The sequence below is a fragment of the Gorilla gorilla genome, chromosome 11 (assembly GCF_029281585.2).
Source record: "Gorilla gorilla gorilla isolate KB3781 chromosome 11, NHGRI_mGorGor1-v2.1_pri, whole genome shotgun sequence".
Lineage (NCBI taxonomy): Eukaryota > Metazoa > Chordata > Mammalia > Primates > Hominidae > Gorilla > Gorilla gorilla.
In genome coordinates this window covers 60,459,149-60,475,581 of record NC_073235.2, presented here as the reverse complement: position 1 = coordinate 60,475,581, position 16,433 = coordinate 60,459,149, and the positions used below count along the sequence as shown (strand labels likewise).

Below are 16,433 nucleotides of genomic sequence, written 5' to 3'. Positions count from 1 at the left end.
AGTCTACTTGAATGTAGCACCTTGTTAATAAAAAGGCTTCACTTTTATTGCTTCACCGATATTCACATAACCTGCTGACATAGTGCTATGGTCTGAATGTGTGTATACCCCCAAAATTTGTATACTGAAAGTTAGTTCTCAAGGTGATGGTGTTAAGAGGTGGGGCCTTTGGGAGGTGATTAAATAATGAGGGCTCTGCCCTCAAGAATGATATTAGATACCCTCTTAAAAGGCCTTGAGTAAGTGAAGTTTGGTTCTCTTGTTCTTCCACCTCCCACCCCGTGATATTGCAGATTTCACAACAACAAGGCACCATCCTGGGAGCAGAGAGCAGCTCTCCAAACATCAATGCTAGCACCTTGATCTTGGGCTTCTCAGCTTCCATAATTGTAAGAAACCAATTTCTTTTCTTTATAATTTACCCAGCCTAAGGCATTTTGTTATGGCAGCACACACAGACTAAGACATATAGAGTTCATGTTGGCCACTTTTTAAAAAAATGTACAAAGAACTTGAGGCACTGAGAGGCAAATGACTGGCTCAAGAACATGCAAAGCATGATCAAGTAATTTTGAGGTATACATTTTTAATTCAAACTCCCTTGGTAATCTGATGGTGAAAAGAATTTTCAATTTTCAAATTTCGTAGACTACATGCAGGAGAGAACTCAGGAGCATGGCACCAACTTATTTTGTCTTATGTAGAAGGATATCTGACTTGAGGCTGAGAATTCCACATCAGAATCTATAGGCCTTTTCCCCTGCCCAGTAGAGTTTAGTTACCTACCTTCAATCTCTGCCAACAGCAATCCTCTACCCCTCTGGTTTAAGCAGGCTGTTCTAAATAGTTGTCGGTGGTTACCGTGGTAACAGACGCTTAGGTTTCAGCTTCGAATGCCCCTTTTAATGAGGCAATTTCAAGAATATCTGTGATAAATTACCAGACTACAGACTTAACTGCAGGGAGTTTTGCTTTGGAAAATCTAATAAAAAGACAGCAGAAAGAATGAGTAGTAAATGCAACAGAGAAAATGGGGCCAGATTTGGAGGGGCAAATGGAAGAGATGCCAGATCTGACTACCAAAAGCCAAATCAGAATCAATTCAAACCAGAGCTTTAAATTATAAATGGTCCCTGAAGGGCTTCCTGACATGCTGAGCCAAGATTCCTTGGGAGGAGGAATGGTAAAGTGAGAAGTGGTGAGGGCAAGAGTTGAGTATGTCCTGCAGAGGGCTGTGTATTTTAAAGCTTCCATTTTCTATTTTATCATTAACTATAGTGGCTAAATCAGAAACGGTCTTCTTTTGTTTCTCCATTTCTCCATGTATGAGACCAAGAGACATTGCCACCTGGAGAGGAAATAATGAACTAAAATGTGGACTTTCGCCTAAGTGAATTTCACAGCAACCTAGGTTATCCACATTTCCCAAAGGCATACCTGTCTTGATAATGGTCCAGGATTCTGTTATTAATCTCTTATCTATTGTACCCATTAAAAATTTCACAGAAGGATAAATGTACTTAAACACATTGCTACACTATTGTGTGGAAAGAAACATCTCCTAATTACCCAAAGGAAGACATGTCATTCATCCTTGTTATGATTGAATATAAAAACTATGCCTCCACTATATAAAATAGCTTCAGTTTATATACTTGGTTGAAGGCAAGAGGGCAGCCTAAAAGAGCTTTCACTTACACTGTAAGTGCCTTGCCAGGCTCCCTAGGTCCCTTCAGGAACATCTTACTCTCGCTGCTCACGGAAAGCACCAGGGAACAGATTCATTACAGTTTGTGACAGGAGAACAGCCTGTGGATTCCGCCTACTCCCTCCAGTCCATCTGGGAGGTGGGTGAGACAGGGAGCCCACAGAGAGGGGGGCTCTCCTGGGAATCCCTCAGGGTACCATGGCTATTGGTGCTTTATTTTCAGTAGATGGCACTGTGTCTATTGAGATAAGCAAAGGGAGATTCTAGATGGGAAATTTAATTGTTTCTAGAGAAAGCACAAGGCATGTGAGAATGCACGGTATTTTTTTTTGCCTTAGTTACATGATAACGCAAATACTATTCAGTATTCAGGTTACGTTCTCTTTGGAGCCCATGGAATTTTATGATTTATTATTCTGGCTCCATCTTAGGTCTGTGGTGAAGCCCAGGGCCATCCTATACAGTATATACTTGGAATAAGAATAAATCATTCTGAATGTTCACCTCTGTTACCCAACACATACAGCAGCACCTATACTCCATCTGTGCCCTGGATCCCCACCTGTGCACTGGCTCTCTCCCTTTTTCCCAGACAGGAAACTCTGACACTTCAGTTCCTGCCTGGAACCCAGGAGTTTTCACACCCCACGAATGAGACAACCAGAACGTTTCTTGCACACTGGTGGTCCCATGGAGCAGACATTCTCCTTTGTCCGTCCATCCTTTTTCTTTTCTAATAGACATCCAGTTATTTTTTTCCTCTCTTCTGAGTATTTCCAGGAAAGTAAACTCTAGCACCAGAAGATGAATCAATTTTTTTTTATTATGCTTTAAGTCTGGGATACATGTGCAGAACGTGCAGGTTTGTTACATAGGTATACACGTGCCATGGTGGTTTGCTGCACCCATCAACCCATCATCTACATTAGGTATTTCTCCTAATGCTATCCCTCCCTAGCCCTCCACCCCCAACAGGCCCTGGTGTGTGATTTTCCCCTCCCTGTGTCCATGTGTTCTCATTAATCAATTTTATTTTAAGCCATATGTAGTCTTTTAAATGGGAGGAGAGAACCTCAAGTATGTTTCATAGAAAATGAACTGTAGACACAGGATGGAAGGTGGAGGACATATGAGCCAAACACTAGGTGATGCACTTAATATAAAACTCTTTTATTCCTTATGATAACCTTGCGATAGATATTTTGCTACCTGTCTTACAGATGAGCAAATGGAAGTTCAGAAAGTTTAAATAATCTGCCTAAAATCCTCCTCAATATTGACTGGGCATATAATGAGATTCTAAACTTTTGAGTAGTTTGCTAGAATACTTCTGGAAAGGGACTTGCATGGAGAAACTTATTTCTGTCCATTGACATTATCTTCTGAATATGACCCCTGGAACTGCAGCAGTCATCTTGAGACAATTATGGAAGGACACCTAAGAGAACAAGATAAAAGTCCAAAGACAACAGAGCAGAATGATAGAAAGAACCTGGAACCTTGATGATACCTTTTGAGCTGCTGATTTAATCAACCTTCAAACTTCAGATGTATGTTTTAGCCACTTTGAGATGTGTCTTCTATTACTCGTAGCCTGAAATACCCTAAACAATACTACCTAAACACTCTAGCCATAGATGACTAGAAAATGTATTAGTGCCTGAGCCATAGGCAGCCATCCATAGGATGACTGCTGAGGAGGTAGGATGTGAAAGTTCACTCATCCAGGCATCCATATTGGATAATATCTAATGAAACCAATCAGATCCTTTCTAGGGGCATCTGAATAAGACAGCATTTTCCCTGTCTCCTTAGGAACCTTGCTCCATCAATTAACCCATCTCTCCTGTGTCTTCAATGTTTTTTCCTTAAACTAACACTTTTTTTTTCTTTTCTTGAGACAGAGTCTCACTTTGTCACCCAGGCTGGAGTGCAATGGTGCAGTCATGGCTCACTGCAGCCTCGACCTCCTCTCGGGCTCACATGATCCTCCCACCTTAATCTCCTAAATAGCTGGAACTACAGGCATGTACCACCATGCCTGGCTAAGTTTTTGACTTTTTTTTGTACAGATGAGTTCTCACTGTGTTTCCCAGCCTGGTCTTGAACTCCTGGCCTCAAGCTGTCCTCCTGCCTCAGCCTCTCAAAGTGCTGGGATTATAAGCATGAGGCACCACCTAACTAACCCCTTCTTAAATACCGTTTAAGTTTTTCCTATTAAAAACAAACAAAACATCCTTCGTCAAATACAGAACTTCTTCCAATACCACTCGAAATAGCTCCTCTCTTTCACAGTCCACTTCTTAAAATAGATGTCTCCAGTTTCTGTCCTTCAAGTCACTCTTCAACCCATTGCAATTTACACCTGCAGTTCCCCAACAGGACAGCTGCTCTTATGGACTTTACAAAATAGTAAGAAAATAGGTTGTCAATTGCTGAGTAACACACTACCTCAAAACTTAGTCATTTAAAACAACAGACACCACTGATTATCTGTCATGATTCTGTGGGTTGACAAGGCTCAGTTAGACAATTCCTCTGTTCTGCACAGAACTGCAGTCACCTGGAGGCTTGACTGAGCTGGAACATCCACTATGGCTCATTGACATGGCTGGCAGATGGTGTTTGCTTTTGGTTGGGAACTCAGCTAGAAGTTAGTCCTCCTCCTGGCCTCTCTACATGTGGGCTTCTCCCAACATGATGGCTGAATTTCAAGAGGAACAATTTCAACCTTGTGAAAATAGAAGCTGCTCAGCCTCAGAAATTAAAGAACCTCACTTCTGCCACATTGGTCAATACAAGTCCAATCCAGCCCAGATTCAACAGAAAGCAAATAGACTTCACTTCTTGATAGAGAGAACAGCAAATAATTTACAGCTATCTTTAATGTACCACAGTTATTAATGAATTTCTTTATTGTTAAATCCAATGAAAACATTGTAGTCCTTATTTTCTGTGGCACCTTGATTCTGGAAATACTTTCTTCCTTCAACTTTCATGACAACACACTCTCCTGCTTGTCCAGGTACTTCTAGGGCTTTTCCTTTTTTTTGGGAAGAATCTTTTCCTCAAACTCAAATATTACTGTTCCTTGGAATTCCATCCTTCTTCTTCTTCTATTATCACTATATTCACTCTTACTGGGCATTCTAATAAACTTACTAGGCTTCCATTACTATCTACATACTAATCACTCAAATCTATACTATACTCACACAGTTCATATTGCTCACTTTAGTTTCAAATCTAGATATCGCACTCTTTATTGATCATCTCTAGTCTCCATTTGAATATCCAACAAGTATCACAAATTCAAAAGGTCTAAAACTGAGCTTGTTGCATTTTCTCCCAAAGCTCCTATTTCAATGTTATCTGTTTCTATGAATAGCACCATATCCCTTCAGTTACATGATGCAGAAAGCTAAACATTTTTCCTCTTCTATTTTCTTCAACCCTACATTCAGTCACCATAGCTAGTTAATATTATATCTTTAACATTTTTCAAATTTGTTGTCAGCCTCTGTTCTCTAACACTTCAGTATTGAACTCCAGTTTAGACTACTATCATCTTTTCTCTGTTTACTGCAGCATCTTGTATGAGTCTTCTTACCTCCACACTGGCCTCCTCTTTAATCCATTTTTCACGCTGTCAGAGTGAAGTTTTTAATGGTAAAATTGGATTACATTGTGCTCAATTCAGCAACACATATACCAAAATTAGAACAATTCAGAGAAGACTAGTATGGCCCTTGTGCAAGGATGACTTAAGATTTGCAAAGCATTTCATATTTTTTCTGTATCCAAGGGCACACAATGTACTGGAGATGATCAGTAAAGAGTAGGATATCTAAATTAGGAATTATGTATTATAATTTGCATGACAATAACAATAAAAAATGAGGGGAAAGGGGATGGGCTATATGGGAACAAAGTTGTGTATATTATTGTAATTAAGTTGGCATTAACTTGAAATAGATTGTTATAAATTATGATGTTGTTGTAATTCTAACAGCAACCTGTGATGATTAATTTTATATGTCACCTTGACTGGCCTAAGGAATGGGAATGCCCAGATAGCTGGGAAAGAATTATTTATGGGTGTGTCTGTGAAGGTGTTTCTTGACAAGGTTAGTATTTGAATCAACAGACTGAGCAAAGAAGATCCACCCTCATCCGTGTGGGTGGACATAATCTAATCTGTTGAAGGCATGAATCAAATAAAAAGGCAGAGGAAGGGTTAATTTTCTCTCTCTTCTTGAATTGGGACATTCGGCTTCTCCTGCCCTCAGATATTGAAACTACTGGTTCTTGGGCCTTTGGACTTCAGGACTTCCAACCCCTCCACAACTCAAGCTCTCAGGAAATAGAGTTCCACCAGTGTACACGCTACACCAGGATTAAAGTTTTCAGGACTGGGACTTATGTCATCAGGTAGTCTTGTTCTCAGGCCTTTGAACTTAAATTATACCACTGACTTTCCTGGTTTCCCAGGAAATATGCAGATAGTATATCATCGGACTTCTTGGCCTCCATAGTTCCATGAGTCAATCCCTATAATAAATCTCCTCCTACATATCTCTATATAGCCCATTGTTTCTGTTTCTCTGGAGAACCCTGGCTAACATACACCCACTAAGAAAACAATTCAAAAATAGCACAACAGAACACTAGGTAGAGTTCTAAGGTTTTTTACTCTAGTTCTTGGTGCCTGGATGCCCCCCGACCCACACAAGACCTGGGGGAATTTGCTGCCCTGAAGAGAAGGACATAGGCCTGGCTGGTTTTGCCAGCTAATGATTGTAGAGCCCTAGAGCATTGAGTGAACATAAGTGGTAGCCAGGGAGTGGTTACAGCAGGCCTTGGGCCAGACCCAGTGCTGTTCTCGCTTTAGGTCTGACCCAGCACAGTCCTAAGGGTGGTGGCCACAGGGGTGCTTGTGTCACTCCATCCCCAGCTCCAGGTGGCTCAGAACAGAGAAAGAGAGACTCTGTTTGGGGGAACGTAAAGGAAGAGAAGATGAGTCTCTGCCTAGTAATACAGAGAATTCTCCCAGATCTTGTCCAAGAACATCAAGGTAGTACCTCTATGAGTCTGCAAGACCCAGAGCATTGCTGCCTCCTAAAGCAGATACAGCTTAGATCACAAAACCCTAGTCCTTTCAAATAGCTGGAAAGCCTCCCCAAGAAAGATGGGTATGAACAAGCCCAGACTGTGAAGACTACAATAAATACCTAACTCTTCAATACCCAGACTCAGAAGATCTACAAGTATTAAGATGATCCAGGAAAACATGATCTCACCAAAAGAAGCAAATAAGGCATGTGGGACCAATCCTGGAGAAACAGAGATATGTGACCGTTCAGACAGAATTCCAAATAGCTATAATGAAGAAACTCAGAGAAATTCAAGATAACACAGAGAAGGAATTCAGAATTCTATCGGATAAATCTAACAAAGAGATTGAAATAATTAATAAGTAGAAATCTTGGAATGAAAAATGCAATTGACATACTGAAGAATGCATCAGAGTCTTTTAATACAGAATTGATCAAGCAGAATAAAGAATTAGTGAGGCTGAAGATAGGCTATTTGAAAATACATAGAAGAGACAAAAGAAAAAAGAATAAAAAACAATGAAGCATACCTACGGAATCTAGAAAATAGCTTCAAAAGGGAAAAGCTGAGAGTTATTGGTCTGAAAGAGGAGGTAAAGAAAGAGATAGGGATAGAAAATTTAGTCAAAGGGATAATAACAGAACTTTCAAAACCTAGAAAGATCAATATCCAAGTATAAGAAAGTTATAGAACACCAAGCAGATTTAATCCAAAGAAGACTACCTCAAGGCATTTAATAATCAAACTCTCAAAGGTCAAAGATGAAGAAAGGATCCTAAAAGCAGCAAGAGAAAAGAAACAAATAACATACAATGAAGCTCTAGTACATCTGACAGGAGACTTTTCAGTGTAAAACCTTACAGGCTAGAAGAGAGTGGCATGACATATTTAAAGTGCTGAAGAGAACAAATTCTTACCCTAGAATAGTATATCCCACAAAATTGCCCTTCAAACACATGAAGGAGAAATAAAGACTTTCCCAGACAAAGAAAAGCCAAGTGATTTCATCAACACCAGACCTGTCCTACAAGAAATGCTAAAGGGAGTACTTCATTCAGAAAGAAAAGGATGTTAATGAGCAAGAAGTAATCATCTAAAGTACAAAACTCACTGGTGATAGTCAGTACACAGAAAAACACAGATAATTATAACACTGTAACTGTGGTGTGTAAACTACTTTTATCTTAAGTAGAAAGATAAACAGTGAACCAATCAAAAATAATAACTACAACGTTTTAAGACATAGACAGTACAGTAAGATATAAATAGCAACAATAAAAAGTTAAAAAGCAGGGGGATGAAGTTAAGACATAGTGTATTAGTTTTCTTTTGGCTTGTTTGTTTATGCAAACAGTGTCAAGTTGTTATCAGTTTAAAATAATGGGTTATAAGATAGTATTTGCAAGCCTCATGGTAACCTCAAATTGAAAAACATACAGTAAGTACACAAAAAATAAAAAGCAAGAAATGAAATCATATCACCAGAGAAAATAATCTTCACTAAAAGGAAGACAAGAAAGAAAGGAGGAAGAGAAGACCACAAAACAACCTGAAAACAGATAACAAAATGGCAGGAATAAGTCCTTACTTATCAATAATAACACTGAATGTAAATGAATTAAACTCTCCAATTAAAAGAAATAGAGTAAATGAATGGATTAAAAATAAATAAATAAAACTAGGCCCATTAATCTGTTGCCTACAAGAAATGCACTTCACCTACAAACACAAACATTGAATGCAAATAAAGGGCTGGAAAAAATATATTTCACGCCAATGGAAACCAAATAAGAGCAAAAGTAGCTATACTTATATCAGACAAAATAGATTTCAAGACAAAAACTATAGGAGACAAAGAAGGTCAAGATATAATGATAAAGGCGTGAAATCAGCAAGAGAATATAACAATTTGAAATATATGTGCACCCAACACTGGAGCACACAGAAATATAAAGCAAATATTATCAGAGCTAGAGAGAGAGAGAGAATCCAATACAATAGTAACTGGAGATTTCACCACCCCACTTTCAGCATTGAACAGATCTTCCAGAGAGAAAATCAACAAAGAAACATTGGGCCATGGCCCAAAGAAACATTGTACTATATACCAAATGGATCTAGTAGATATTTACAGAACATTTCATCCAATGGCTGCAGAATACACATTCTTTTCCTCAGTACATGGATTATTCTCAGAGATAAACTATGTGTTAGGTCACTATATGTTAGGTCACAAAACAAGTCTTAAAATATTCAAAATAATTGAAATGATATCAAGCATCCTCTCTGACCACAACAGAATCATACTAGAAATCAATAAAAAGGGCTGGGCGTGGTGGCTCACGCCTGTAATCCCAGCACTTTGGGAGGCCAAGGCGGGTGGATCACGAGGTCAGGAGATCGAGACCATCCTGGCTAACACAGTGAAACCCCGTCTCTACTCAAAACAAAAAAAATTAGCTGGGCATCGTGGCGGGCGCCTGTAGTCCCAGCTACTCTGGAGGCTGAGGCAGTAGAATGGCATGAACCCAGGAGGCGGAGCTTGCAGTGAGCAGAGATCATGCCACTGCACTCCAGCCTGGGCAACAGAGCAAGACTCCATCTCAAAAATAATAATAATAATAATAATAAGAAGAAGAAGAAGAAGAAGAAGAAGAATTTTGGAAACTATACAAATAAATGTTTAGTATTTGTATGTGCATTAGTCCATTTTCATGCTGCTGATAAAGACAGACCCAAGACTGGTCGATTTACAAAAGAAAGAAATTTAATGGGCCAGGCACAGTGGCTCATGCCTATAATCCCAGCACTTTGGGAGGCCAAGGTGGGCGGTTCACAAGTTCAGGAGATCAAGACCATCCTGGTCAACATGGTGAAACTCTGTCTCTACTAAAAATACAAAAATTAGTTGGGTGTGGCAGCGCGTGCCTGTAATCCCAGCTACTCGGGAGGCTGAGAAAGGAGAATCTCTTGAACCCAGGAGGCGGAGGTTGCAGTGAGCTGAGATCATGCCACTGCACTCCAGCCTGGCGACAGAGCTAGACTCCATCTCAAAAAAAAACAAAGAAAAGGGTTTAATAGACTTATAGTTCCACATGGCTAGGGAGGCCTTGCAATCATGGTGGAGGGCAAGGAGGAGCAAGTCATGTCTTACATGGATGGCAGCAGGCAAAAAGAGAGAAGTTGTGTACAGAAACTCCCCCTTATAAAACCATCAGATCTCAGAACCTGAAGGTCTAGATTATGGGAGAAGATTCTGACCTTACCTGGAGCTGAGTCAATTTAGAGAGCTGAGTGAAATACAGAGGTAGAGGAAGCAGCAGGAAAATCTCTGTGGGCTTGCTGGGTCCCTTAGCAAGACATTTCTGCCTCACCTCACAGGCATCCTTGAGGAGAGCTACCAGAGTCACTGGGAAAAGGCCACAGGGAGAAGAAAAGCACCAGCTGAACTTTGTAACAATTTGAACCAATTTAGAAGCCTCCTGGCCAGAAACTGGGGGAGGGTGTGAATCTGGTGTGCATACTCCACTGGTGGGAGAGGAAGGAAAGCCCTAGTTATTTTCGCAGCTGGGAGGTGGGTAGCCTGGGGCAAGTTCTCAGTCCTGCTGGCCCACTGCCTGGAAACAGACTTGTTGCTGTTGGGGGTGGGAGCATGGTGGAAGTGAGATCAGCCCTTTGGGTTGGGTGGGAGCTGGGTGAGGCCTGTGACTGACAGCTTTCCCCCACTTCCCTGACAACCTGCATGACACAGCAGAGGCAGCCATAATCCTCCTGGAAACAAAACTCCATTGACCTAGGAACCTCACCCCCACCCCCAACAGGAGCCACAGCAAGACTTACCCAAGTAGAGTCTGAGCTCAGACACACCTAGTCTTGCCCCCACCTAATGGTTCTTCCCTACCCACCCTGGTAACTGAAGACAAAGGACATAAACTCTTGGGAGTTCTAAGGCCTCTCCCACCACCTGTTCCTCCACATACTACCACAGCTGATGCTCTCTTGAAAGCACCACCTCCCAGCAGGAGGCCAACCAACACAAAAATAGTGCAATAATCAACCAAAGCTAAGGACCCTCACAGGGTCCATTTGATACCCCTGCCACCTCCACCAGAGCAGGTGCCAGTATCCATAGCTGAGAAACCCACAGATTGTTCACATCATAGGACTCTGTGCAGACAACCCCCAGAGCCTGTCTACTAGAGCAAGTCTACTAGCCCAGAGCCTGGTAGGCTTGCTGGATGGCTAGAGGAGAGATAACAATCACTATAGCTCAGCTCTCAGGAAGCCACATCCCTAGGAAAAGGGGGACAGTACTACAACAAGAAAACACCCCATGGGACAAAAGGAACTGAACAACAGCCTTGAGCCTGAGATGTTCCTGCTGACAAAGGCTACCCAAATGAGAAGGAACCCGAAAACCAACTCTTGTAATATGACAAAAAAAGGTTTTTTAACACCACCCAAAAATCATACTAGCTCTCCAGCAATGGATCCAAACCAAGAAAAAATCCCTGATCTACCTGAAAAAGAATTCAGAAGGAGGTTAGTTATTAAGCTAATCAGGGAGGCACCAGAGAAAGGTGAAGCCTAATGTAAGGAAATCCAAAAAATGATACAAGTGAAGGGAGAAATATTCAATGAAAAAGATAGCATAAATAAAAATCAATCAAAACTTCAGAAAACAATGGACACACTTATGCAAATGCAAAATGCTCTGAAAAGTCTCAGCAATAGAATTGAACAAGCAGAATAAAGAACTTCAGAGCTTAAAGACAAGGTTTTCAAATTAACCCAATCCAGCAAAGACAAAGAAAAAAGAATAAGAAAATATGAACAAAGCTTCCAAGAAGTCTGGGATTATATTAAACAACCAAATCTAAGAATCATCAGCGTTCCTGAGGAAGAAGATAAATCTAAAGGCTTGGAAAGTGTATTTGGGGGAAAAATCAAGGAAAACTTTTCTGGCCTTGCTAGAGAGCTAGACATTATACAAGAAGCTCAAAGAACATCTGGGAAACTCATCACAAAAAGATCATTGCCCAGGCACATTGTCATCAACTTATCTGAAGTTAAGATGAAGGAAAAAATATTAAAAGCTGTGAGGCAAAAACACCAGGTAACCTATAAAGGAAAACCTATCAGATTAATAGCAGATTTCTCAGAGAAAGTCTACAAGCTAGAAGGGATTGGGGCCCTATCTTCAGCCTTCACAAACAAACAATTATCAGCCAAGAATTCTATACCCAGTGAAACTAAACTTTGTAGATTAAGGAAAAATACAGTATTTTTCAGACAAACAAATGGTGAGAGAAATCACTACTACCAAGCCAGCACTACAAGAACTGCTAAAAGGAGCTCTAAATTTTGAAACAAATCCTGGCAACACATCAAAACAGAACCTCTTTAAAGCATAAATCTCACAAGACCTACACGACAAAAATACAATTTAAAAAAAAAAAACCCAAGATATACAGGAAACAAATAGCATAATGAATGGAATGATAGCTCACATCTCAGTCAAACATTCAATGTAAATGGCCTAAATGCTCCACTGAAAAGATACAGAATTGCAGAATGGATAAGAATTCACCAACCATCTGCTGCCTTCAAGAGACACACCTAACACAAAAGGACTCACATAAACTTAAGGAAAGGAATGGAAAAAGACATTGCATGCAAATGGACACCAAAAGTAAGCAGGGATAGCTGTTATTATATCAGACAAAACAAACATTAACACAACAGCAGTTGAAAAAACAAAGAGGGTCATTATATAATGATAAAAGGTCTTGTCCAACAGGAAAATATCACAATCCTAAATATATATGCACCTAACCCTGGAGTTCCCAAATTTGTAAAAGAATTATTAACAGAAGTAAGAAATAAGATAGACAGAAACACAATAATAGTGGGGGCCTTTAATACTCCACTGACAGCACTAGACAGGTCATCAAGACAGAAAGTCAACAAAAAACAATAAATTTAAACAATACCCTGGAACAAAGGGACTTAACTGATATACACAGAACATTCTACCCAACAACCACAGAATATACATTCTATTCAACAGTGCATGGAACTTTCTCCAAAAGACCATATGATAGGCTGCAAAATGAGCCTCAATAAATGTAAGAAAATTGAAATTGAATTCAAGTATTCTCTCAGACCACAGTGGAATACAACTGGAAATCAACTCCAAAAGGAACCTTCAAAACCATGCAAATACATGGAAATTAACCTTCTCCTGAATGATCACTGGGTCAAAAATGAAATCAAGATGAAAATTTAAAAATTCTTCTAACTGAATGACAATAGTGACACAACCAATCAAAACCTCTGGAATACAGCAAAGGCAGTGCTAACAGGAAAGTTCATAGCCCTAAATGCCTACATCAAAAAGGTTGGAAGAGCACAGACAATCTAAAGTCATACCTCAAGGAACTAGAGAAGCAAGAACAAACTAAACCCAAACCCAGCAGAAGAAAGGAAATTACCAAGATCAGAGCAGAACTAAATGAAATTGAAACAAACAAAAAAATACAAAAGATAAACAAAACAAAAAGCTGCTTCTTTGAAAAGATAAATAAACTTGATAGACCATTAGAAAGATTAACCAAGAGGAGAGAAAATCCAAATAAGCACAATTAGAAACGAAATGGGAGCTATTACAACTGACACCACAGAAATACAAAAGATCATCAAGGCTACTATGAACACCTTTATGTGCATAAATTAGAAAACCTAGAAGAGATGGATAAAGTCCTGGAGTGATACAACCTTCCTAGCTTTAATCAGATAGAATTAGGCACTCTGAACAGACCAGTAACAAGTAGAGAGACTGAAATGGTAATAGCAACAATTATCAACAACAAAAAAAGTCAAGGACCAGACGAATTCACAGCAGAATTCTAAGAGACGTTCAAAGAAGAATTGGTACCAATCCTATTGATGCTATTCCACAAGACAGAGAAAGAGGGGACCCTCCCCTCAAATCATTCTATGAAGCCAGCATAACCCTAATACCAAAACCAGGAAAAGACATAACAGAAAAAGAAAATGAGAGGTGACAGCGTGCTGGCAGTGCTCACAGCCCTCACTTGCTCTGGGCGCCTCCTCTGCCTGGACTCCCACTTTGGCGGCACTTGAGGAGCCCTTCAGCCTCCCGCTGCACTGTGGGAGCCCCTTTCTGGGCTGGCCAAGGCCGGAGCTGGCTCCCTCAACTTGCGGGGAGGTGTGGAGGGAGAGGCGCGGGTGGGAACCGGGGCTGTGCCCGGTGCTTGCGAGCCAGCGCGAGTTCCAGGTGGGCGTGGACTCGGCAGACCCCGCACTCGGAGCCCCCGGCAGGCCCCACCAGCCCCACCGGCCCCGGGCAGTGAGGGGCTTAGCACCTGGGCCAGCAGCTGCTGTGCTCAATTTCTCGCCAGGCCTTAGCTGCCTTCCCACGGGGCAGGGCTCGGGACCTGCAGCCCGCCATGCCTGAGCCTCCCTCCCACTCCGTGGGCTCCTGTGCCGCCCGAGCCTCCCCGAGGAGTGCTGCCCCCTGCTCCAAGAGCCCAGTCCCATCCACCACCCAAGGGCTGAGGAGTGTGGGCGCATGGCTCGGGACTGGCAGGTAGCTCCACCTGCAGGCCCCGTGGGGGATCCACTGGGTGAAGCCAGCTGGGCTCCTGAGTCTGGTGGGGACGTGGAGAACATTTATGTCTAGCTAAGGGATTGTAAATACACCAGTCGGCACTCTGTATCTAGCTACTCTGGTGGGGTCTTGCAGAACCTTTGTGTCCACACTCTGTATCTGGTGGGGACATGAAGAACCTTTGTGTCTAACTCAGGGATTGTAAATGCACCAATTAGTGCCCTGTCAAAACAGACCACTCCACTCTACCAATCAGCAGGATGTGGGTGGAGCCAGATAAGAGAATAAAAGCAGGCTGCCTGAGCCAGTAGTGGCAACTCGCTCGGGTCCCCTTCCACACAGTGGAAGCTTTGTTCTTTCGCTCTTTGCAATAAATCTTGCTACTGCTAACTCTTTGGATCCACACTGCCTTTATGAGCTGTAACACTCACCGCGAAGGTCTGCGGCTTAACTCCTAAAGCCAGCGAGACCACGAGCCCACAGGGAGGAAGGAACAACTCCAGATGCCCGCCTTAAGAGCTGTAACACTCACCGGGAGGGTCTGCAGCTTCACTCCTGAGCTAGCGAGACCACGAACCCACCAGAAGGAAGAAACTCGGAACACATCCGAACATCAGAAGGAACAAACTCCAGACATGCCGCCTTAAAGAACTGTAACACTCACTGCAAGGGTACTTGGCTTCATTCTTGAAGTCAGTGAGACCAAGAACCCACCAATTCCGGACACAAAAACTACAGACCAATATCTCTGATGAACATAGATGTTAAAGTCCTTAACAAAATACTAGCTAACCAAATCAAAAAACTACAGACCAATATCTCTGATGAACATAGATGTTAAAATCCTTAACAAAATACTACCTAACCAAGTCAAACAACATATCAAAAAGATAATCCACCATGATCAAGTGGGTTTCATACCAGGGATGCAGCGGTGGTTTAACATATGCAAGTCAATAAATGTGATACACCACTTAAACAGAATCAAAAACAAAAATCACATGATCATCTCAATAGATGCAGAAAAAGCATTCAACGCAATCCAGCATCCCTTTATGATTAAAACTCTCAGCAAAATCAGCATACAAGGGACATACCTCAATGTAATAAAAGCTGTCTATGACAAGCCCACAGCCAAAATAATACTGAATAAAAAAAAGTGGAAAGCATTCCCTCTGAGAACTGGAATAAGACAAGGATGCCCACTCTCACCGCTCCCCTTCAAAATAGGACTGGAAATCCTAGCCAGAGCAATCAGACAAAAGAGAGAAATAAAGGACATACAAATTGGTAAAAAGGAAGTCAAACTGTTGCTGTTTGCTGATGATATGATCCTTTACCTATAAAACCATAAAGACTCCTCAAGAAAGCTCCTAGAAGCGATAAAAGAATTCAACAAAGTTTCTGGATACAAAATCAATGTATGCAAATCAATAGCTCTTCTATACACCAACAGCAACCAAGCTGAAAATTAAATTAAGAACTCGACCACGGCCAGGCGTGGTGGCTCACACCTGTAATCCCAGCACTTTGGGAGGCCAAGGTGGGCAGATCACGAAATCAGGAGTTCAAGACCAGCCTGGCCAACATAGTGAAACCTCGTCTCTACTAAAAATACAAAAAAAAAATTAGCTGGGCATGGTGGCATGTGCCTGCAGTCCCAGCTACTCAGGAGGCTGAGGCAGGAGAATCACTTGAACCTGGGAGGTGGGGGTTGCAGTGAGCCGAGATTGTGCCACTGTACTCCAGCTTGGGCAATAGAGTGAGATTTCGTCTCAAAACAACAACAACAACAACAACAAAACTCAACCCCTTTTACAATAGCTGCAAAAAAAAAAAAATAATAATAAAATGCTTAGGAATATACCTAACCAAGGAGGTGAAAGACCTCTACAAGCAAAATGGCAAAACATTGCTGAAATATATCATAGATGACACAAACAAATGGAAACACATTTCATGCTCATGGATAGGTAG

At 41.3% G+C, this 16,433-nt stretch overlaps 1 protein-coding gene and 1 non-coding gene across 3 annotated transcripts in view; one reads left to right on the top strand and one right to left on the bottom strand.

The window, feature by feature from the left end:
- The window catches only part of UPP2 (uridine phosphorylase 2), a 261,689-nt gene that overhangs the window by 144,852 nt on the left and 100,404 nt on the right, over positions 1-16,433 (bottom strand). The window lies entirely within an intron of this gene.
- Positions 5,396-5,501, top strand: LOC115933812 (U6 spliceosomal RNA). Its single transcript, XR_004069666.1, has one exon. It is a non-coding gene; the product is annotated as a U6 spliceosomal RNA (small nuclear RNA).